We start from the raw sequence: 24,394 nt of genomic DNA, 5'->3' as shown, positions 1-24,394 counted from the left end.
CACTGGGTTTATGTGAAGTTTGCCACGTAAACTGGGTGCCCAGTCAACTATCTTCAGTTTGTTTGCATGGTGTTTTTACCTTGCATGGAACAATAGTTATTCAGCAACGGGACCAACGGCTTTACGTGACTTCCTAACCACGTCAAGAGTGAACTATCTTAAGAGTAACTATACCAAAGGATTACTTCCATTTTCAGTTACCATCAAAATGAAAGAATGAACTTTTGGCACATGATCTATTTTAAGGATTAGTTCACTGGTACATCACGTGAATAACATATACAGACAGAAGCCACATTCAGTACAGCGTTAATTTCATACAACACTTTTTAGCTCTTAAAGAGCTTAAATGAGCAATTGCTTTTAACACAAACCACTCTTTAGCTCTTGATATCAATTGCTTTTAACCTCTTATATTAGGTTTTTCTTTGCTGTCTTCTCTCCTCTCTAAAAAATTTCTCTCATCAGACCATGTTCTTTAAAATAAAATATAGGCCTTCATTTATATGCTGAACTAAAAATTAGTGTGTTTGGTGCCACTAACTGCTTAACAGCTATTAAAAGCCAAATATTCAGTTTTCAATATTCGTTAGTAATCAGGAATAAGTAACAGTCAATAGTTAAAAAGTTATTTTCAGTACTTCAATAAATTTTTCAAGACAATACCTAGAAACAAATATCTAAATGTCTCGCATCTTTAGGCTTGAACAAAGTATGACTGAATAAAGTAAAATGATAAGACGAAGAAACAGCACATACGGTTTGAGTGCTGGTTTCAAAAAGTAAAAAATGTCACTTAACACAGAATGGTAAACCTTGGGACTATGAGATACGATCACCTTTCTACCTGATCCAGGCAATTAGCATAAAATACCCTTTAAATATTTTACTTTTGAATCCAAGGCGAGAAAGCTAACAATTGTTATCATTAAGGTAATTAAGGTCATAACTCTTGTGCCTCATTTAGTACTAATTATTGAAGTATTAATTTCGAGCCATCAACATAGGATTATCATTTGTAATAAAGTGGAAGACATCAGCAACGCCAGGCTCCATTCTCACCATTCTTCAAAAAATATTGTGGAGCAAAAGCAACGTCCACTCAGTTTCTTCAATAACAGAAGTGTTCCTTGCTTTGTACTGAATATCACCGTTCCATGAACCATCCTGTAAATCAAAAGATCTGCGGCTGAAAATAGAAAAACTCAAGTTTATGATTCTTACAAAGTCAATAAAATTAGGTTTCAAACTAAAAGAAGCATTTACAAACTAGAATTTTTTTTCAACAGACAAACACTAAATCATCTTCCATTGCAATCTTCACTGGTCAAATTTCCTCCAATCAACTTTAAAACTTTAGCTGTAACCCTCACAATAGATCAAATTTTCTCGTACAAACAAACTACTAAATACTTCAACTGCAACCCTCACAATAGATCCAATTTTCTCCAGTACAGAAATTTCTTACAAGCCTCTTTAACTTCAACCTTCACAATTGATCCAATTTACTCAAATACAGACAAATACTTATAGGCCTCCACTGCAACCCTCTAACCAGATCCAATATGCTCCAATACAGACAAACTACCTATAACCCTCTTCACTACAACCCTCTCAACAGATCCAGTTTCCTCCAATACAGAAAACTACTTACAAGCCCCTTTAACTGCAACCCTCACAACTATCCAAATTTCTCCAATACAGACAAACCTAGTTATAAGCCACTTCAACTACAACCCTCACAAAAGATCCAACTTCCTCCAATACAGACAACCTACTCTAGTCTCTTCAACTTCTACCTCACATAGATCTAATTTTCTCCTATGCAAACAAACCACTTATAAGCACCTTCAGCTGCAACGCTCAAATTTCCTCCAATACAGAAACTAAGCCTCTTCAACTGCAACCCTCAAAGGCTAAAAGTACCTTCAATACAGAAACTACTCACAGCCCTCACAATAGATTAAATATTCTCCAATAATAACAAACCACTCAAAGACATCTTCGGCTGCAATCATCACAATAGATTCGTAACTAGTCTTTTCGGACTAGTTACGAATCAAGCCTTTAACGAGATCGGGAAGAAAACCACGAGATGGAAACCCGAAGAACCAGATGTACCCAAAAGTGCTAACAAGTGAAATCACCTAAAGAACTACCGTTTAAATGCTCAGGGAGTCCAAGTTTTATTGGGTCAAATAAACCATGTTAAGTCAAAGCATAACATTCTGGTACTAATTTCTTGGACTAAATTTTAACATTGAAATAAAGTAACAATTTTAACATTGAAATAAAGTAACAGATTTTACATTGAAATAAAGTAAGAGTTTTTACATTGAAATAAAGTAACAATTTTTACATTGAAATAAAGTAACAAAACTATATTATTAGTAATCATAGGTCTGTACTACGAAAAAACACAGGTCACATTGTATTGGCATTGATAAAACTTATCTTTATAAGTTTTATATTAAATTTAGTTCTGCTAATTTTAACTAGTGTTAAAACATCAAATTTTAAATTTCCATCTATAATAAAAAAATTAAAATATGAACATTAATATCTAAAGCAATGCATATGCCAAGCTGATAAATTAACCTAACAAATTCCAAACGTCAAAGGCCTTTAAAGTTAAATGTATAACTCAATCATTGCTGAAAATTATAAAAAAAATACCGCAAAGGTAAATTTTGTCAAACAAATCTAATGTGTTACAAGAATTATCAAAAACGGCAAAAGTATTTTAAATTTTCAAACTGAATTGTTACTCAAGATACGTTAACTTAGAAACCTATTAAACTCGTGAAAATTACCACCTTAAAGTTAACACTATTATTATTTGACCAGCCCTACCCCGAACCTCCCATGCACCTGCCCATAGGTCATAAGACCTATGGGGCAGGGCATGGGAGGGGCCTCCACCCCTACAGGGGCGGGGGGTGGAGGACAAAAAAAAATATTGGTTCACATGGATTCACTACATAGCAATCCTTACCTGGTTTGTACGAAGACAAACTTGTGAAAGGAAAATCCATTTTTCGCAGCTTGAGACGAAGTTACCTGGCTTAAGAATTTAGCTTCAGCATTTATTTTTTCCTGTCACAATCGTAGTCAGAGTCAAGACAAGTGTTTTAGATTTTACAAAAATCTGAAAGAAATTTTCAAAATTATTTCCTGGGCCGTAAATGATTTAGCTTTAGTAAAAATTCCACTGGAACAACGCATATCTTTGCAAAATTCAAGATAGACAAAAAGCTTAATTTTTTTTTTAACTTAGGTCACGTTAAAATTTTAACAAAAACTTAAAAAGTCACGTAAGATTTCAACAGGCTCATTAGAAATTAAGCATTAACCTTTATGTCAGAGATCTTATATTAATCCTTTAAAATATCAGATTTGTAACGTTAAAGCGAAGTAAATGACCTATGTCGTACAAGATATTTTAAATGAAAAACAGAATAACAAAAGCAATGCTATATGATGTATAAGATTAAGCTTTACTAAATAGTGATTAAAACTTCAAATATCAGGAGGCAGGTAACTTATACAAGAATAGGCATTAAGCACGATGCTTGTACCTTATCACCTGTGAGGGGAAAAATCTGAAAAACAAAAACTAACTTTTTTAAAGCATAAAAAATCTAGTAACAAAGAACACAAATAATTCATTTACAAAGCACTGATAAATCTAAAAGTGACCGGAGCCAAGGCCCAGTACGTTCAGGGGAAATAAACTTATGAAACTATTATTAAAAAGTTAATAGAAACATTAAGGATCACAATAATGAAACTTATCTTTGAAGAGCTCAAGAAACTCACCCACGACTCTGCCTGTAGTGTAGTTCTTTAAACCATAAATTCAGTCTTAGTTTTCACCAGAGAAGCCTCATTTCCTTCTCGCCGTAAAAAGGTATCAACCATAACAGCCCAAATTCGCCACCAAACCACCTAACCACACTATGAAACACCATCGCTCAATCGCTGTCGAAACCAAAACTAAGAATATAGTAAATCCTGCTTTCCGAGTAACCCCTGTCCTCATGACGTCAATATCAAGGATCGTGGAGTCACCGATCTTTTAACTTTTCGGTGTGTGAAGGAAACCGTCCCCCTAAAAGAAAGAATACAAATGATATAAATACTTTATACGTAGGCCTACATTTCCAAGAAACGCATATTACTAGAGGAACTTTCGTACCCCCTCATTCTAGGATATCATTCTAATACACACACACACACACACACACAACACACACACATATATATTTATATATATATATATATATATATATATATATATATATATATATATATATATATATATATATATATATATATAAAACATTAATATGGATGCCAACCAATGGCTAGGTTATTCGTTGATTTTCCCAAAACTCAGAACACGGGAAGTAGTCTACAGAATGCAATTCTGCTATGTTATAAAATGCGTTAGTGAATAAAATTTGGCAGAGATATTCCTCATCATTATTTTGAAACTCGGGATAACTTTTGTATACCTGTAGTACAAGCGGAAATTCGTCCTAACGGTAATTCAACCTAACATTGCTTGCTATCTGACCTCTAGTTCGAAAGCACTCGTTTGAATCTCTATTTGAGGCTTTGTAATTTTATCCGTGAAATAAAATGAAATTGGATCCACGGTGAAAGCTACAGGCCATTGTTATTGACTGCGACTTTCTAATTTCAATTTATTGTAGGATTTAAATTAAATTATTGTAGGAATTCAATTTCAATTTACTGTAGGATTTCAATTTCAATTTATTGTAGGTTTTCAATTTAAATTTATTGTAGGATTTTAATTTAATTTATTGTAGGGTTTTAATTTAGATTTATTGTAATGATCCTACCTCTCGCTTCTGTGTTTCTGAAACGGCAATTAAAGGCGAAGGATACTTGAGTAGTTACGAACTAATGTTTGTTGCTTCAACCCACAATGATTTTTAATTAAATTGATGTGAGAATGGAAACTGGCATTACCATTTGCTCTTCGTTTCATTTATTTGATAGTTCACTTGTGTGATGAGTTCATTCAATAAACGGTTTGAAACTAAACCTATGTATATATGGACGTCCCTAGAGTTCAAACCTAGTTCATGGAAATCTTACACCCTAAAAATGGCTTTATATATCACTGTGACTAAACCAGTTATACCCAAATTGAGTAATTCGTTACCCTTTCTCTAAATCCCATTAGGTTTGGTAAACGGCAGGCGTTGTATGGCACAAAGATTCTGTCAATATCAAATTAAAACGGATGAAACAACTGCCTCACTGTTTTGTTTTTTGTATGGTGTTTTTACATTGCATGGAATAGTGGTTATTCAGCAACGGGACCAACGGCTTTACGTAACTTCCGAACCACGTCGAGAGTGAACTTTTATCTTCAGAAATACACATCTAGAACTCATCAACGGAATGTCCGAAAATCGAATTCGCGGCCACCAAGGTGGCAGGCCAAGGCACTGTTTTGATACTCCGTATCATCGTGTAACACAACTGGTCACACCAGTTAATGGCTACACATCCTTCAACTGGACGGATACCGATATTAAATACAGGTAAAAACTGCCACTACCACTGTGTCTGTGGCTCTACAGAATGGCGGGCTAAGTCATTAAATAATATGTAACACCTGGCTACAGAGATCGGCTTTTGGGCATTTTCTTTTTATTATTTACTTTCAACTGGTATGAATCTCACGCCATAAGACTTTCCTCGAATTTCGATATGTACGAACTGCCTAAAGTCTGAAAATCCATGCTACTAATAATGTTTCATTGTGAGAAAACAATGTTCTGTTATTCGTATCAATTTGGGGGTGGGCGCCTACTTAAATCTTCCACCTCATGTCCTGACTGAATTCTGGAAAGAAAAGCGAACATGTTCCTGTTTCATTATATAAAAACAATGTTCTGTTATTCGTATCAATTTTTTTGGGGGGGGAGTCACGTGACAAGCTGGGCACCCCCTTAAATCTGCCACTTCATGTCCTGACTCTGAATTCGATAAGGAAAAGCGAACAAGTTCCTCCTAAATTAAGCTTAAACGACGGAGGACGAAAAAGAAATTTATCGACTCAAAGATGCTGACCTCTTCGAAGTCCGTATATATACTGTTAGCGCTTGAAAGGCTCTGCGTTTAAGGTGATGTATCTTGATCAACGATGAATAAGTCAAACCGAGATTCGCCATTCCACGTGCCACCATAAATAAGACCCATTAAGAGACCGGCAATGCTACATAAATCGTGACATTCTAAAGGTAAGGCTCGTAAATTCCGGGGAAGGCCATTCGTCTGAAACTAAACTAAATTGATTCAGCCTAAGAATATCATTCGTTATTTGTGGTCCAGATACATTTCTCTATCGCCATACTCCTCGGTGGACTGCTCAAATTGTTTATGACTGTTATGGCCCTCTTCATTGTTTGTTTGTTTGTTTGTTTGTATGGTGTTCTGACGTTGCAAGAAACCAGTGGTTATTCAGCGACGGGACCAACGGCTTTACGTGACTTCCAAACCACGTCGACAGTGAACTTATATCACCAGAAATACTCATCTCTAACTCATCAATGGAATGTCCGAGAATCGAACTCGCGGTGACCGGGGTGGCCGGCTAAGACCATAACGATCACGCCAACGAGGCGCTAAGTGGCCTCTTCGTGAATTTCTTAGCACGTCTGTACGGTATCATCATAATGTACTTAATTGTATTAATTGTGATTTACCTCTGATCTTACTCTAACGTCACCAATCCGGCTTATTATTATTTTTTTTTTCTTTTCTTTTCTTTTTGAGGTATAATCACTCTCTTTTATCCAGCTCGTTTTGAGAGCATTATTGCAGCCAAATTAATTAGCCTTCAGCCAGATAGAACGCTAGAAGCACAACCTATGTCTCACTTCCGCTTATACAGAACTATACAACGCATACTATGAAAAACAAGGCGTGATCTGACCTCCAGCTTACTCGGCCGCGTGCTACAATGTACGGTCAAGTAGCGCGTTGGTTCACCAACGAAAGCTAAAATAAATATGCCATATTTTATTAGAAATAATTGCTCTGTTTAACATGCGCATTATTTATCTTTTTTAATTTTCACTCTAATAAATAAATCATAAATATCCTACCCTAACATTCCTGTATCCCTAACTCGACATAAGATACCCTTTCCGGAGCCTTTTAAGCTTTCCTACAACCCCAACAACAACAACAACAAAGTAGTTGGTAGGCTTACTCCCCGAGTAAGCGAAAATGCGTACACGTGAAATACTTTTCCAGTTCTCGCTACCGGGTCTGGAATTTTGAACGCTAACCTCCAGGTACCACAAGGACGAAAGTAGCATGCTTGAACGCCAGTATAGTATTTCCTTCTCATAAGCGGAAGCATGAAATGTTAATCATTTTAAATATGATGTTTAATTAAATATAAGTATTATCTTTGAGATGTGCGATTACTTCAGCGTCCATGTTAAATGCTACATCACACAGTACACCTATATCACACATTTAAACCCCTTTGAATCAAACGGCTCGGTTCAGTTTGAACGAATACCTTTAAATTCTTCCCAGGCGGGAGATATTTTTAAGTTTAACGCCACCCCCCCCCCCCTCCCCCTTCCCCCAACCCCCATTCATTCTTCTGAATCAGCGGACACTGCATCTTCTGAACCCCATTAGGTCATTTAAATAGCGCCTGGGGTTCATTGTGACGGGGCTCTTGATAGCAGGAATTTAAATGCCGTTTTTAGGTGCTTATGGCGCAAAAGAAAGATTTTAGGCCGATGTGATTTCATTATAAATTTTTTTTATATAATTTAAGAATTAAAGTATCTTTTATAGTATCTAAGTCATTATTTTTTAAGTATATTGTAGCGAGATTTTGATTTGCAATTTCAATTAAATATATATTTTCTTAGCAACACAAGACATTAGACGCTGCATCTAAGTTATTTTGCAGTGCGTATACTAGACTGCTCACTATCAATCGTTAGACCCTGTTAGTTCATTTAGAAAAAAATTTGTATTTTATATAATTTTCTGTACATTCCACCTTCAATCATTATCTTCAAAAGGCTCATATAATACTACTCCGTATCCTGGTCTTGATTAACGTAGGACAAATAAAGGCATTCATTCTATTTCGAAAACAAGACTAAATGTTTATCGAAATAGACCTATAAATATTTACTAAAACTCTGAAGCGCTGGTGTTTGTTTGCACACTGGAGCACATGATCAAGTATTCATTTAGCTGTGGCCTACCCCTCCCTTCCCATTTCCCTTCCCTCCTCCCCCCCCTCCCCCTCCCTCCCCCTTCCCCATGTGCACTACAGGCTAATAGTGTAGTCCAATTAGAATGCACGGACGGTATGGCTCGGCGTGTGCCTATCGCGCCATTTAGCGATTGGTCTCTGTTTCTGTCTCATCAGAGGGAACAAGTAGAATGTTGTATTATGGAGTAGTAGAGGAAATAGAGTATAAAAACTCACGTTGTTGGTTTTACGTTGCATGGAACCAGAGGTTATTTAGCAAAGGGACCAACGGCTTTACGTGATTCCGAACCACGTCGAGAGTGAACTTCTATCACCAGAAATACACACCTCTAACCCCTCAGTGGAATGCCCGAGAATCGAACTCGCGGCCACTGAGGTGGCAGGCCAAGACCAAGCCGACCACACTACTGAGGCGCTATTGTCATTATTATTATTATTATTATTATTATTATTATTATTATTATTATTATTATTATTATTATTGACTATATAGGCATTGACAGAATATCCAGCTGATATACATTTAGTACTGCCAGTTAATGGAAGGATATTTACCTATGTATACTTAATGATTATAGGATTATAATCGTATTCAAGACGATATCCTCTGTACTGAATAAATTTCTTTATGTTATCATCGCAATTGCCTTAATATCTAGAGTTCCAGACTCTCAGATTGTTAGACCAAGTTGGCCCTTGATTCCAAACACTTTCCTGCAATTATATGGTTCATGTATAGTTCTCTCGCTCCCTCTGGCGTCAGGTCTTGGAAAGAATGCTGCATCACTTCCAGTCGTTTGTTTGTTTGTTTGTTTGCAATGTGTTTTTACGTTGCATGGAACCAGTGGTTATTCAGCAACGGGAACAACGGCTTTACGTCACTTCCGAACCCCGTCGAGAGTGTTGACCTTCTATCACCAGAAATACACATATCTAACCCCTCAGTGGAATGACCGAGAAACGAACTCGCGGCCACCGAGGTGGCAGGAGAAGGCCATACCGATCACGCCACTGAGGCGCTAGGTCTACGAAATGCTTATCCATCCTGCAAGTAGTTTTTTATTCTTACGAAAAAGTAAGTACTTTTATTCTCAGGAGAACAGAATATACAGATTACTATAAACCTTTTCACTTAAATAGGTATTTGTTAAGTTATTCACGAACATCAGAATACGATCTGCAATAGTATTCGTAAATTAGCCCGTCATAACTACCTATACATACGTAAACACTTACATGTATATATTCGTCCATCAGCGTCTTAAGTTTTCTACGCATATAAAGTATGTATTATTTCCTGAAACCTAAATATAGGTATCTACATGAATACCGCGTAGTAATAAAAAAGTATGTCCTATTTTCTGAAAACATAACTATAGGCGTATTCATGAGTACCGTGTAGTAATAATAGGCAGTTTCTAATTTCTTTTATATAACCATAAACTTTGAGAAAGTGGGGAGATTAGGTCTGAAAGACTTTACAGAATAATTCACCTTGAACTTACGCACTTCAAATTTCATTTGTTTTCCAATATGCTTGCCCTTCTAACACCAAGGCCCTGTTGCCCGTAACTACTTACTTTAAACGCATAGTAATATCTATTACATTTACATAAGTGTCTAGTAAATAGTGACTAGTAACACACACACACACACACACATTTATATATATATAATATATATTATATATATATATATATATATATATTATATATATATATATATATATATATATATATATATATATAATATTATATACTATAATATATATATATATATATATATATATTATATATATGTGTGTGTGTTGTGTGTGTGTGTGTGTGTGTATGTATATATCTCAAAAGCCTGTTGGATCAGTAACCTTGAGCAGAAATTTGCCGTCGCTATGCGACTTTCATGTAAAATTGTTGCAGATGTCAAACGCTCCATTTATCGCAGGGACCATAATTCACCAAAACGAACTTGACAAGAAAAATCTCAAGCGAGTGAGAAGAGCTTCTTCCTATGTCCCTTGTTATGATTTATTTGTTCAAAAAATTCTCAAAACGGTAAAAAGATAGGATTTATGATTCGAACGGTTTTTGTAATATTTTGCCTTGCTGTCTTTCTCTCTACTGGCAATTTATTGGGGGTTGGAGCGGGGAGGGGGGGGGGGGGCAGGGAGATGAAGCTTATATCATAAACCATCTTAGGGGTCCCCACCATAACCCTGCCAAGTTTCATGCCCATCGGACCACGGCCGTTTGGCCGTGATTGAATGACAGACGGACGGACAGATACGCCCATTATAGTAAGATTATAGTAAGATCTTTGCTTTTTTGAGGATATCAAAATACACATACACACACACACAACACACACACACACACACACACATATACTATATATATATATATATATATATATATATGTATATATATATATATATATATATATATATATATATATATATATATATATATATATATATATATATACTATATACTACAGGAAAAGGTTACAATCATAAGTTCAGTACTGACTCTGCCTGTCACTTTCCTGTAGTATTCGCATATATATATATATATATATATATATATATATATATATATATATATATCTATATATATATATATATATATATATATATATATATCTATATATATATATATTTATTTATATATATATATATACATAAATGAGATGGTGAGCCTTGGCCAGAAGATATCATCCACGTATTTGGCCAGTTCACAAAAACCTCCAGGAATTCCTTAATAATCTCAATAATTTAGTCCCTTCTATAAAATTTACTGTAGAGGAAGAAAAGAAATTGTAATTTGAAATTTTCTTGATGAAAACTGTCCATAGAAATGATAGAAATTTCACCTTTTCAGTCTTTCGAAAATCAACTAATATTGCCTCTTTTGTTCATTACTACTCCAATCACCATCAAAATGTTAAATTCTCTGTTTTTTTTCTGGGATGTTCCTAAGGGCTTTACGTGTCTGTAGCCCGCAGTTTATTGACGCTGAAATTAAAACTATTCATGATATTGCATTGAAACTTAAATACCCAAGGACTTTTGTAGATGGGGCATGGAAAAGAGCTAGAAAAACATTTTATTCAACTAATGACAAACTTGAATTTAGTAAGCATAACATTCTAAAATTACCTTATGATGAAAGGTTTTTAGATATTCCTAGAAGTTTAAAGCTTTTTAATATAAATGTTGTTTTCATTAATATTAATGTCAAGAGTTTAGTAATCAAAACTCTCCTAAAGATCTTCCAGGCTGCATATATGAAATTCCTTGCAAAAGTGTGATAAAATCTATTACGGACAGACCGGCAAATCTCTTTCACAGCGTCTCAAGCAACATCAATATTCTGTGAGAACTGGCAAAATATCGAATGCATTATTTGTACATATGAGAGATATAGACCATCTTATTAACTGGAGTCAAGCAAGAGCCTTAGTCCCATGTAATGACACAGTTAAAAGGAATATCATTGAATCTTGTTTTATCAAGTCAAATAATAGAATGTTCTAAATTTAAGTCTTGGTTTATTTAAACTTGATGCTTTCATAATGAAAAAAAAAGTTGTAGATAAATATAAGCAACAAAATTAATATATTCAGTTTTTACATGTTTTGGACTGTAAAGATACTTTGTAATTTCGGTTAGGGTCAGAATCTGTTTAAGTTTGTGACAGTGTGATATCCGATAATCCTGGATTATCCTTTTAATTTTTACCCTTTTGATAATTAACCATCTGGTATTCCTGATCTTGTTTGTACCTGAGGCCTTCCTCTCCAATTGTACTTTAGTAGCTCTTGACGATGTCTGAATAAAGACGAAAGCGCTTGGATTCCTGCCTATCATTTTCCCGTGGTATTCGCTATATATATATATATATATATATATATATATATATATATATATATATATATATATATATATATATATATATATATATATATATATGTGTTAGAGAAAGGGTACTTTTCGGTAAGAGGAAACTTTTATTTATGCATAGAATTTGGATAACTTTCTGTTTCGTGTTGAAACAGAATTGTTTCACCTGTCTGACCAAGATAATATATTTCGGAGAGTTGGCCTTTGACACCCATTGTTGTCACTGTGGGTGATTTGGTAAATGTTGGCCTCTCTCTCTCTCTCTCTCTCTCTAGCTCCGTCCTAGTCTCTCTCTCTCTCTCCATTACTCCGGCCTATTCTCTCTCTCTCTCTCTCTCTCTCTCCCATTACAAACGTCCTATTCTCTCTCTCTCTCTCTCTTCGCTCTCTCTCTCTGGCCATTACTCATCCTATTCTCTCTCTCTATCTCTCATAGCTCCGTCCTATTCTCTCTCTCTCTCTCTCTCTCTCTCTCTCTCTCCATTACTCAGTCCTATTCTCTCTCTCCTCTCTCTATCTCTTCATTACTCCGTCCTATTCTCTCTCTCCTCTCTCTCTCTCTCTCTCTCCATTACTCCGTCCTATTCTCTCTCTCTCCCTCCATTACTCCGTCCTATTCTCTCTCTCTCTCTCCATTACTCCGTCCTATTCTCTCTCTCTCTCTCCATTACTCCGTCCTATTCTCTCTTTCTCTCTCCATTACTCCGTCCTAATCTCTCGCTCTCTCTCTCTCTCTCTCTCCATTACTCCGGCCTATTCTCTCTCGCTATCTCTCTCTCTCTCTCTCTCTCCTCTCTCTCTCTCCAGCCTATTCTCTCTCTCTTTCTCTTCCTGTCTATCTCCCCACTACTCCGTCCTATTCTCTCTCTCTCTCTCTCTCCATTACTCCGTCCTATTCTCTCTCTCTCTCTCTCTCTTCATTACTCCGGCCTATTCTCTCTCTCCCTCTCTCTCCATTACTCAGTCCTATTCTCTCTCTCTCTCTCTCAGATTAATCAACAGATATCACAAGTTTAACATACGTCTAGAATTTGAGAAATATCTAGAAGTGTTCGTGAACTATCGGTGATAAGATTAGTGTGAAAATAGTAGGATAAAGCGTCTTCTAAGTTAGTTTATCAAGTGAAATGCTGTAAATCAGAACAAGATGGCAGTAAGTTCCAACTGCGGAAAAAAATGGCGAGATTTAGCTTGCTTGGCAGATTCGCAATACGATGAGGTAGCAGGAAGGGAACCTGGCATTCTGATCTATGAGATCAGCAACAGTCCTAACCAAAAAGATACAAAAGCATTCATAGATATATTAGAAGGATACAATCCTTCAAACTGGAACAAATCAACTGAAAACATCTTGAAAATAAATTGAAAAAGTTCCAAATAAATCCAAGTGGTCAAGAGACCTCATAAAGAAAATATACATAAACCAACATATTCCGACAAAGAAATGAATAAGGTGAAACCTTGTGAATATCCTAATTGATGCAGTAGGAAAAGATGCAAAAGCATGTAAACTGTGTAAGGTGTGGTATAGCATAGTTAATCCACAAAACCTAATCAGAAAATGTGCTGCATGCAACATTCCGACCCATCCACAGTGTGCTGAGGTAATGCAAGATATGAGAAAAGACACAAGAATTTTTTGCTCAACATGTCTACCATGGATAGACAATGTTATTAAATCAAGATTGAATGTACAAATAGTTGAGGATGAAGAAGAAGAAGAAGAGGAAGAGGAAGAAGAAGAAGAAGAAGAGGAGGAAAACGTAAGAGAAGTAAACAAAACTGAAATGACAGAAAAGATAGGAAAAGGAAAACAAAGAACAAGATAAAAAGTATGGATGCAGAGATACTCATTGATACTACATATGAGGCTATAAAGCAGCATACCTACAAAGAAATAAATTCACGATATGACAACACAAAAGAAAATGCCGAAGACGGCTCTACCCAGATCTACACAATGACGGGAAAGAGGAAAAAAATATACAAAAAAGACAAGTCTGCAACCTTTGAAAAGAGGGAATTGCAGATTTGGAGAAAAATGTTACTACAAACATCCTAAGGTATGTCACAACTATGAAATATATGGTAAATGTGCATACCTAGATGGCTATGAGGATGATTGCAGAGATCTACATCCAAAAATATGCAAAAACCTAAAGAAGGAAAAGGATGTAAGTTCGACAAAAAATGTAAATATAGCACCCTGTAGCCATGAAAAATAATCAAATAAATAACCAATCAAGTAATAAAATCCAAAATAAGAAAGAAACAAATAAAGAGAGGAATGAAGAATATCAGGTAAAAGAAAAAAGCAACCCATCAACGAGATATGCAGAGGTGTCAGCAAAAAATTTCAATGCATCAGCTCCAAGATTCTACTCAAGAGATAATAACTGTTTTTATTATGCAAGAGGATATTGCAGATATGGAGAAAATTGCAGATTCAGACACAAAATGAATAATTATGATGAAGGAAGAACAAATATTATGGAAAAAGTTGGATTTTTTAATGTCAGAATTTCTGGAAATGAAAAGAAGAACACTACCAGAACAGGAAAGAGACATGGGAAAATCCTTATTATTACCAATATTAAATGAAGGAGAAAACACGCAAACCATCATAGTGATGAATGCGCAGGTTTAGTTACGAGTAACTCAAAAAGAAAAATAGAGTACTTAGAAGAACTAACCCAAATTGAAAAGAAAATAGACTATAATGAATATAAGTGAAACCTGGTATCCCAAGAGACCCCTGGGAATGATGATCAAATAAAAGGGTTCCAAACTATAGATCAGATAGAAAAAATAGGAATCAAGGGGGAACCGCAATATATGGGAAAGACAAAAAACAAGGAAAAATATATGAGAAATATAGTAACTCAGAATGTGAACTAATAGCGGTAGAATTTTGAATCTGAAAAATTAATGAACATAGTAATATATAGACCTCCTAATACTAAAGAGTTGACTTAATAATAGAAAATTGGATGATATATGTAGAAATCACAAGGCTGGACTATTCTCCTATCTGGAGACTTCAACTTTCCTTTCGTAGACTGGAAAGAACGAATAGGAGATTGTGGATGTACTTATACATATAAAAAAGAGAGTAATAGTAGTGCAGAAGATAAGAGGCAATTCGAAAAGCTATTAGATATGCTACTAGAATACAACATTTAACAAATAAATCACCTGCCAACAAGAAAGGAAAATACTTTAGACCTAGTATTTGTGAACGAGATGAATTATGTAAAGAAATAATAGTTTATAATGCGAGTATTTCAGACCATAATGTCATAGAATTAACAGTCCATTCCAAAGCAAGTGAAACGAGATAAGCAAGAAATGAAAAAGTGGGAAGGATATGGAAAATACAACTTCTACAGTAAAAATATAAAATGGTCAGAAATAAATGAGAATTAACAAAGATTGGGATAACATTTTCGTAAGTGATGACATAAAGGTAAATACGGAGATATTATATAAAATATTAGAGAAAATAGTGGATAAATATATACCGAAGAAGAAAAGTAAACATCAGTCATGCATACCGAGAGACAGAAGGATCTTGTTCCAGAAAATCAGAAGTGGAAAAAGGTATTGCAAAAGAAAAAATGCATGGAAAGTTATAGAACTAAAAAGTAAGATAGAAAATGCAGAACAAAAGATTATACAATCAAAAGAAAATGAAAAAAAACGGGACTTGGAAGAAAAAAACTCTATTAAATATCAAGCAAAATCCCAAACTGTTATACTCATATGCGAAGAAGATGAATAAAAGAAGAATAGAAATAGGCCCTCTAAGAATTGAAGGGAGATTAACGAATGAAAAAAAAGGAAATTTGCAACATATTGGCAGAACGATATAAGAGAGAATTCACCCTAGAATAGATAATGAAGATAATGATATAGAAGTAAGGGATGAAATAGTGAATATTTAGCTGACATAGATATTAATGAAGCTGATATTGTGCAGGCTATTAATGAAATTAAAAATGGAGCTGCTGCAGGGCCTGATGGAGTCCCCTGCTATTTTGTTAAAGAAAGTAGTTCATTCTATCGCAAAGCCACTGCAATATTATTAAGACAAAGTGTAGATACAGGCAAGATTTATGATGAGCACAAATTAGCATATATTACCCCTACTTTCAAAGTGGATCAAGACTAGAGGCAAAGTAATTATAGGCCTGTGAGTCTAACATCACATATTATGAAAGTGTATGAAAGGGTAATGAAGAAAAATATTATGAAACATTTAATAAAAAATAATTTGTTTAATAAAGGACAACATGGTTTCGTACCCGGAAAAAGAAAGTACACAAACCCAACTGTTAGTCCACCGTGAGAACATATTCAAAAATATGAAAAGCGGAATGAAACAGATGTGGTTTATTTAGACTTTGCAAAATAGCTTTTGACAAAGTAGACCATAATATATTAGCGAAGAAAATTAGAAAACACAATATCGTGGATAAAGTAGGAAGATGGTTAAAGAATTTTTACACAACAGAAAACAGATAGTTATTGCAAACGACAGAAATCGGATGAAGCAAGGTCCCAATATCCGGTGTGCCGCAAGGTACGGTGTTAGCTGCAATACTGTTTGTTATTATGATTGAAGACATAGACAGTAATGTTAAGGATTCGGTAGTGAGTAGTTTCGCAGATGACACAAGAATAAATAGAGAAATTACTTGTGATGAAGATAGGAACGCTCTACAAAGAGACCTTAACAAAGTATATGATTGGGCAGAGGTAAATAGGATGGTATTTAAACTCTGAAAAATTTGAATCAATAAATTATGGGAGACAGAGAAAGAAAGCTATATGCATATAGGGGACCTAATAATGAGACAATCACAATAAGGAAGCAGTTAAAGACCTTGGTGTGATGATGAATAGGAACATGTTATGCAATGATCAAATAGCAATTCTGCTGGCAAAATGTAAAGCAAAAATGGGAATGTTGTTACGGCACTTCAAAACAAGAAAAGCTGAACACATGATTATGCTTTATAAACATATGTTCGTAGTCCACTTGAATATTGCAATATGATATGGTACCCACACTATCAAAAGGATTATTGCAAATAGAGAGTGTACAAAGGTCCTTTACAGCTAGAATAGAAGAAGTTAAAGACCTTGACTACTGGGAAAGACTACAATCCTTAAAATTATATAGTCTAGAAAGGAGAAGAGAACGCTACATGATAATTCAGGCATGGAAACAGATAGAAGGAATAGCAGAAAATATCATGGAACTAAAAATATCAGAAAGAGCAAGCAGAGGTAGATTAATAGTGCCCAAAACTATACCCGGAAAAATAAGGAAAGCACACAGGACATTAATCCACTACGCACCAGCATCGATAATGCAGCGTCTATTCAATGCGTTGCCAGCTCATCTGAGGAATATATCAGGAGTGAGCGTAGATGTGTTTAAGAATAAGCTCGACAAATATCTAAACTGCATCCCAGACCATCCAAGATTGGAAGATGCAAAATATACCGGAAGATGTACTAGCAACTCTCTGGTAGACATTAGAGGTGCCTCACACTGAGGGACCTGGGGCAACCCGAACAAGATGTAAGGTCTGTAAGGTCTGTAAGGTCTCTCCATTACTCCGTCCTATTCTCTCTCTCTCTCTCTCTCTCTCTCTCTCTCTCTCTCTCTCTCTCTCTCCATTACTCCGGCCTATTCTCTCTCTCTATCTCTTCCTCTCTCTCTCTCTCTCTCTCTCTCCAGTACCCCAGCCTATTCTCTCTCTTTCTTCTCCTCTCGTCTATCTCTCTCTCTTCTCTTCTCTCTCTCTCTCTCTCTCTCTCTCGTCTCTCTCTCCTCCTCTCTCTCTCTCTCACTCACTCTCTCCTCCTCCGTTCCTTTTCTCTCTCTCTCTCTCTCTGCATCATACTTCCATCCTTTATTCCTGACATTGCCTCAAGTGGTTGTTATTGAAATTACAACTAACAAGATAGTCGTAACTGCACATCTAATAGTCCTGGTTATCATCAGCCAAGGTTCAAAGACAAAAGCAACATGTTTTTCACTCTCTCCGTCACATATTCAAGATAATATGAAAGAAGGTTGTTAATAGATTTATGCTGCATGAGTGCAGTCAGTATTTTGCAACGAATAATGATTATCTATTGCAGAAAAATGCGTGATGAATGTTCACGTGATAGGGAACGAAACGGATAATACAGAATTATTATTATTATTATTATTATTATTATTATTATTATTATTATTATGATTATTATTATTATTATTATTATTTAGAAGATTGTCAATGATAATACGTGTTCTTTTAAGTTAATCAGACGTTCTTTAATTGTCCCATTCGACACAAAGGCCAACAAAATTCCTACAATGTTTCATCCGAATTACAATGATTCATCATTTTCTCCCTCGATTAACAATGAAAAAGGAAAACCAACACACACACAAAAGGAGTGGAAATAACCAAACTCCAAATTTGCCCTGGAAATTCATTTCATTTTCATCCAGTATTCACTTTGTTCCCGTAGATTAGATAAAACGTTAGATAAAACAATGGTCCAGTTAATCTATATTTCCATGAATAAATAAAGGGTTTGTTATGATATTCTCTGTGTCAGACTGTCTGCTGTTTTACAAAGTATTTTGTTCCTGCCGGTCAGGAAAAAGATACTTTATTAAAAAAAAAAAAAAAAAAAAAAAAAAAATTAAAAAAAAAAAAAAAAAAAAAACCTCAAAGCGAAAAAAAATCCTCTAAGGAAAAAAATCATTTCTCAAAGCAAAAAACTAAGATTCTTTTTCTAAGCAAAACAGATAATTCCTCCAAGCAAAAAAAAAAAAAAAAAAAAAAAAAAAAAAAAAAAAAAAAAAAAAAAAAAAATCATTCCTCCACGCAAAAAAAATAATTCCTCAAAGCAAATTAAAAAAATTCCTCTAATAAAAAAACCTAATTCTCAAAGCAAATTAAATTCATCCTTAAGGCAAAAAAAAAAAAAAAAAAAAAAAAAAAAAAAAAAATCATTCCTCAAAGCAAAATCGACCATTCTCCTCGATGCAAAAATTAAAACATTCCTTTCAGAAAAAAAAATAATTCCCTAAGCAAAAGAGAAAAAAACACCATGCCCCTTGTTGCAGAACTCAAGCAAAAGAGCCAAATTTATTACAAGTATGTTTGTCAAGTGTCCCATATCCAGACATCGAAATCACTTCGAATGGATAACCTCGTTGAAGCTCCATTTCCAAAAGTTCCACAAGAGACTGTGTAAATAAGATAGAAGGTATTAAGTTCAAAGATAAACAGAGACAGAGATAAACAGATCGAGGGAATGTGTGTGTGTGTGTGTGTGTGTGTGTGTGTGTGTGTGTGTGTGTGTGTGTGTGTGTACTGTCACCAGAAAAAAAAAACAGAAAAGTTTCCATTTGCTCAGAGGATAACTTCCTTCATCTCACTGATTTGGGTCGGCCTCAGATGGCTTTAAGGATCCGTTAGGAAGAATCCTAGCTTAAAGACCCTTTATCTACTTTTGAAAAATTATCGGAAAGAGTAGGTGGCACCCTTTATTTATTCATGGAAATACATAGGTATTTAATCTACGGGAACAAAGTGAATACTGGATGAAAATGAAGTAAATTTGAAAGGAAATTCGGTTATTTCTACTTGCTTTTTTGTTTTTTGTTTTTTTTTTCGTTGTTAATTGCAGGGCAAATGATGAATCATTGTAATTCGGATGAAATATTGTAGGACTGTTTGTTGACCTTCGTGTCGAATGAGGTAATTAGGAAATAACCGATCAACTTATGAGAACACGTATTTCGTTATTCACGTGACAACACATGGATTGATAATCTTCTGAAAAAAAACTACCAAATAAAAATATAAATCCGAAGCATCGTTCCTTATTACGGGATAATTCATTACCTGCTTTAAGATCACAATTAGGGGCGTTTTCAATGTGGGTTAATATCTAGTTATACTAGAGTACGATTAATCTAGATTCGGCTTAATGGATGTCCGGTAAAATTGTCTAGAACGACCAAATGAACCTCCGGGAATTAGATAATGAACCCGAGTTTTGGGGGCCATTAGTGGAAAGACGATTACATATATTAAGGACGCCATTGGAAATATAGGCGATGAATTTTTATTAACCTTTAATCAAGTCATCGTGCCCCGCTTTCATTGTTTTGTCGAAAAAAACATTTCATATTTGCCATCAGCTGTACTCTTGAACTCATCAAAGAAGACTTGACAAAGATATTATTATCAGTAATAATAACTGTCATATTAATAATTAACATAATTCCACTTTCTCTTGTTATCGTTCAGTTGCTTTGCTTTTATATTTTACGTCGTTTTACTAGAAGTTTGTTAGTTTTCAACGTTATGAATATCCCCATATGCTGTCACCAGCTGAACCCTAGCGGAACTAATCGTATTGATAAATTGTCGTAATCTCTAGGGCACCAAAATAGGAAAAATCCATCAAAACAAAGCCACGGGTAACAAATTAAATTAATCACGGTTGGTGAGTATCTCGCACTAATGCCTGCTTGAAAGTCGCAGAAATATCAAAGAGCAATGAATAATATGAACTTATGGAAGGAAAAAAAATCCTGAAACAAATATAACTTAATCACTAGTTTAAGGAGGAGATTTACAGAAAAAATATGAAACAGGAAGAGCTTTGATTTTACCAGGAGTTAAAACAAACAAAAGAAAGCAGATTTTATAGAGAAATAATCTGTTTGACATCTAAGTAGTACTAGTAAGTCCAAAGACTGCGGGCAAAGTGTTTTACGACCTTGGTTGCTCTAAGGACGTCAGTGGTCACTGACCTAACTTGCCACAAAAGCTTAGCGAAATAATTCATCCCTAAACGAAACGTTTTCACACTGTCCAGGAATATGAATGGTGGTTAATTCCACCTTCCTAATCTATGATTCGGCTACGTAAGAAAACTGTTTGTATGGTGTTTTTACGTTGCTTGGAACCAGTGGTTATTCAGCAACGGGACCAACGGCTTTAAGTGACTTCCGAACCACGTCGAGTGTTGAACTTATATCACCAGAAATACACATCTCTAACCCCTCTTTGGAATGCCCGAGAATCGAACTCGCGGCCACCGGGGAGGCAGGTCAAGACCATAGCGATCTCGCCACTGAGAACTTAATTAGTTTTCAACTCGTTCGCTAGATTTCCTGGCCTGGAGATGATTGGACCTCCGTACATGAAGGCAGTCTCACAGCCAATCTGAGTTTCATGTGCCGTGGCTGAGAGTTTCATACAGCATTATACGCTGTACAGAAAACTTGATTGCAACGAAGAAACATCGGTGCATATTTTTACTCATTTTCTTTAATCAACGAAAATAAAGCCCTCAGGTAACATTTCTATTTATTTAATGTCCCTTAATTAAAGCAGATATAATAAACAGCTTAGATACAATAAGTTTTGGCATTTGTCCAGAGCAAACTGATTGAAAAAAGAAAGCATCGCCACTTAATTGTTCGCAATTATTATTTTTTCTACAACAGAGAGAGAGAGAGAGAGAGAGAATAGGACGGAGTGAAGAGAGAGAGAGAGAGAGAGAGAGAGAGAGAGAGAGAGAGAGAGGATACAATCTTTTAGATGGATCCAGGAAAATCAGAATTTATTTTACGGGCTTACGACTCGGTAAATATTTAATGGCATGGAAATGAGTGTCGGGCTGTCGAATGTAAACCATTTCTCCCAATTCAGAAGAGAGAGAGAGAGAGAGAGAGAGAGGAGAGAGAGAGAGAGAGAGAGAGAGAGAGAGAGTAGGGGTATAAACAAAAAAAAAAAGATGAGACAAGAGGGGGAAGTGGACACGCCTTATTGGAATTAATCTACCTCACCACTTTGTTTTGTGTAATTAGTATTTCTCTCTCTCTCTCTCTCTCTCTCTCTCTCTCTCTCTCTCTCTCTCTCTCTCTCTCTCATATATGTTCACTGTAATAAATATATTATTTTCATCAGAGTCTCAAATAGCGTTAAGTTCTTGAAGAAAAAATCATGATCATACAAAAAAAAAATAATAATAAGTGAAAACTGGGATTGGAGTGGGGTGGGGTGGGGGGTTTAAGAGCTATAAAATTTAATGTCCTTCGACATACTTTTAGTTTTATTGCGCTCTCTAATTACGTGAAATAGCTGCGACAAGTACTGATGTTTTTTATTTGCGATATGTTGTTCAATAAATTTAAGAGGTAAAAATACATATATATGACATACATTTACTATATTACAATTTTCTGGCAACATTTCCCTTTACGGATTTCTCTGAGGTTCCTGTGATATGCAACACGCATATCACACTTGAATTGAATTGAATATAGTCTAGGCCTAAGGCCAAGGACTAGGACCTAAGAGATCAAACTGCGCTGAAACAGAAAGTGACAGTAGATTGTTTGTATGTCGTTTTTACGTTGCATAGAACCAATGGTTGGTTGTTCAGCAACGGGACCAATGGTTTTACGTGACTTCCGAACCAAGTCGAGAGTGAACTTCTATCACCATAAATACACATCTCTCACCCCTCAGTGGAATATCCGAGAATCGAACTCATGGCCACCGAGGTGGCAGGCCAAGACCATACCGACCACCCCACTGAGGCGCTTAGTTTCAATTTGCTAATCTCTCCTACAATCGAATTAACTGCAAAAATATGACGCTGCGTTGTAAGAGGGTCCTCCAGTCGTCAATAAAGTCCAAAGCAGAGACGAGCAAACACTGATCGCAGATCATTTTCTTCCTCCACTATTTTTGGCTCTCAGCCTCCGTCTCTGGGATGCCATGATACCCAATGGGTATACTATGGTAGATTCACATCAACCGTGTATTTGATGTCCAGGCCAGTCCCTTACAACTCTCCTGATTGGCAGTTGATAAGCCAATCACAGGGTTGGAAACTCTCAGTCTCTCTCGAGAGTTCACATGGGTAGGATCTATGCTCTACCTCTCCTGAGAGATAAGTCTTTCAAAGGTATCCTCAGGAGAGATGAAACATCCACCCGGCCTGTGTGAACTCTAGAGAGAGACTGAGAGTTTCCAGCCCAGCGATTGGCTTATCACAGTGGCGGATCTACTAGAAATCTTTCATTGGGGGTGGGGTGGGGGTTGGGGGTGGTGGAGCACTTTGGATTACATTCACCACACACACACACACACACACACACATATATATATATATATATATATATATATATTATATATATATATATATATATATATATATATGTGTGTGTGTGTGTGTGTGTGTGTGTAAGTGCACACATACGGTATACATACATATCAATATTTATATATGTATGCAAATACATACATATACACACAGTAATAGTTTTTGTTATTGTTGTTGTTATTGTTGAAATAAACAATAACTACGAAACCTTTTGCTACAAAAAATTATTAAATGAAAGAACAATGTTTTATTATTCATATCCCCGTGGGGGTGGGCACGTGACAAGGGGCATGTGACATGGCGAGAAGCGACTATCTGCTTTTCACAGCGAGAAGCGACTATCTGCTATTCACGGCGAGAAGCGACTATCTGCTATTCACGGCGAGAAGCGACTATCTGCTATTCACGGCGAGAAGCGACTATCTGCTATTCAGCGAGAAGCGACTATCTGCTTTTCACGGCGAGAAGCGACTATTTGCTATTCACGGCGAGAAGCGACTATCTGCTATTCACGGCGAGAAGCGACTATCTGCTATTCACAGCGAGAAGCGACTATCTGCTTTTCACGGCGAGAAGCGACTATCTGCTATTCACGGCGAGAAGCGACTATCTGCTTTTCATGGCAAGAAGCGACTTAGATTTTTCGGTGGGCTGACTCCCTACTTGATAGTGGTGGGAGGCATCCCACCGAAATATACTACAAGTCCTTTGTTTAAAACCAGAGTGTTTTAATGGGCCTTTTATACATGAGACGTATCCTGTTTTAGCAGAAGATTTTATGTATATATATATAGTATATATAATATATTATACATACATATATATATATATATATATATATATATATATATATATATATATATATATATATATATATATATATAAATATTTATATATATATATATATATATATATATATATATATATATATATATATATATAGAGTTTTTATTTTTTCCAGCTTTCGTTCTCATAAATTCCAAGAATTCCTGAAAACGTAT

At 35.5% G+C, this 24,394-nt stretch overlaps 1 long non-coding RNA gene across 2 annotated transcripts in view; it reads right to left on the bottom strand.

The window, feature by feature from the left end:
- Positions 1-445: 445 nt before the first annotated feature.
- Positions 446-24,394, bottom strand: part of LOC135225493 (uncharacterized) — a 52,469-nt gene continuing 28,520 nt past the window's right edge. Inside the window, exons 1-3 of one of the 2 annotated variants that reach the window (XR_010317000.1) lie at positions 3,820-4,069; positions 2,996-3,148; positions 446-1,189 (exon numbers count right to left, since the gene is read on the bottom strand). This is a non-coding gene — a long non-coding RNA (uncharacterized LOC135225493). Of the gene's footprint in view, positions 1,190-2,995; positions 3,149-3,819; positions 4,070-24,394 lie in introns of those variants that run through there. The other variant, XR_010317001.1, reaches the window with a different exon arrangement.

This window comes from Macrobrachium nipponense, chromosome 13 (assembly GCF_015104395.2).
Source record: "Macrobrachium nipponense isolate FS-2020 chromosome 13, ASM1510439v2, whole genome shotgun sequence".
Lineage (NCBI taxonomy): Eukaryota > Metazoa > Arthropoda > Malacostraca > Decapoda > Palaemonidae > Macrobrachium > Macrobrachium nipponense.
The sequence above is the reverse complement of the archived record's forward strand: the minus strand, read 5'-3'. Positions and strand labels throughout refer to the sequence as shown.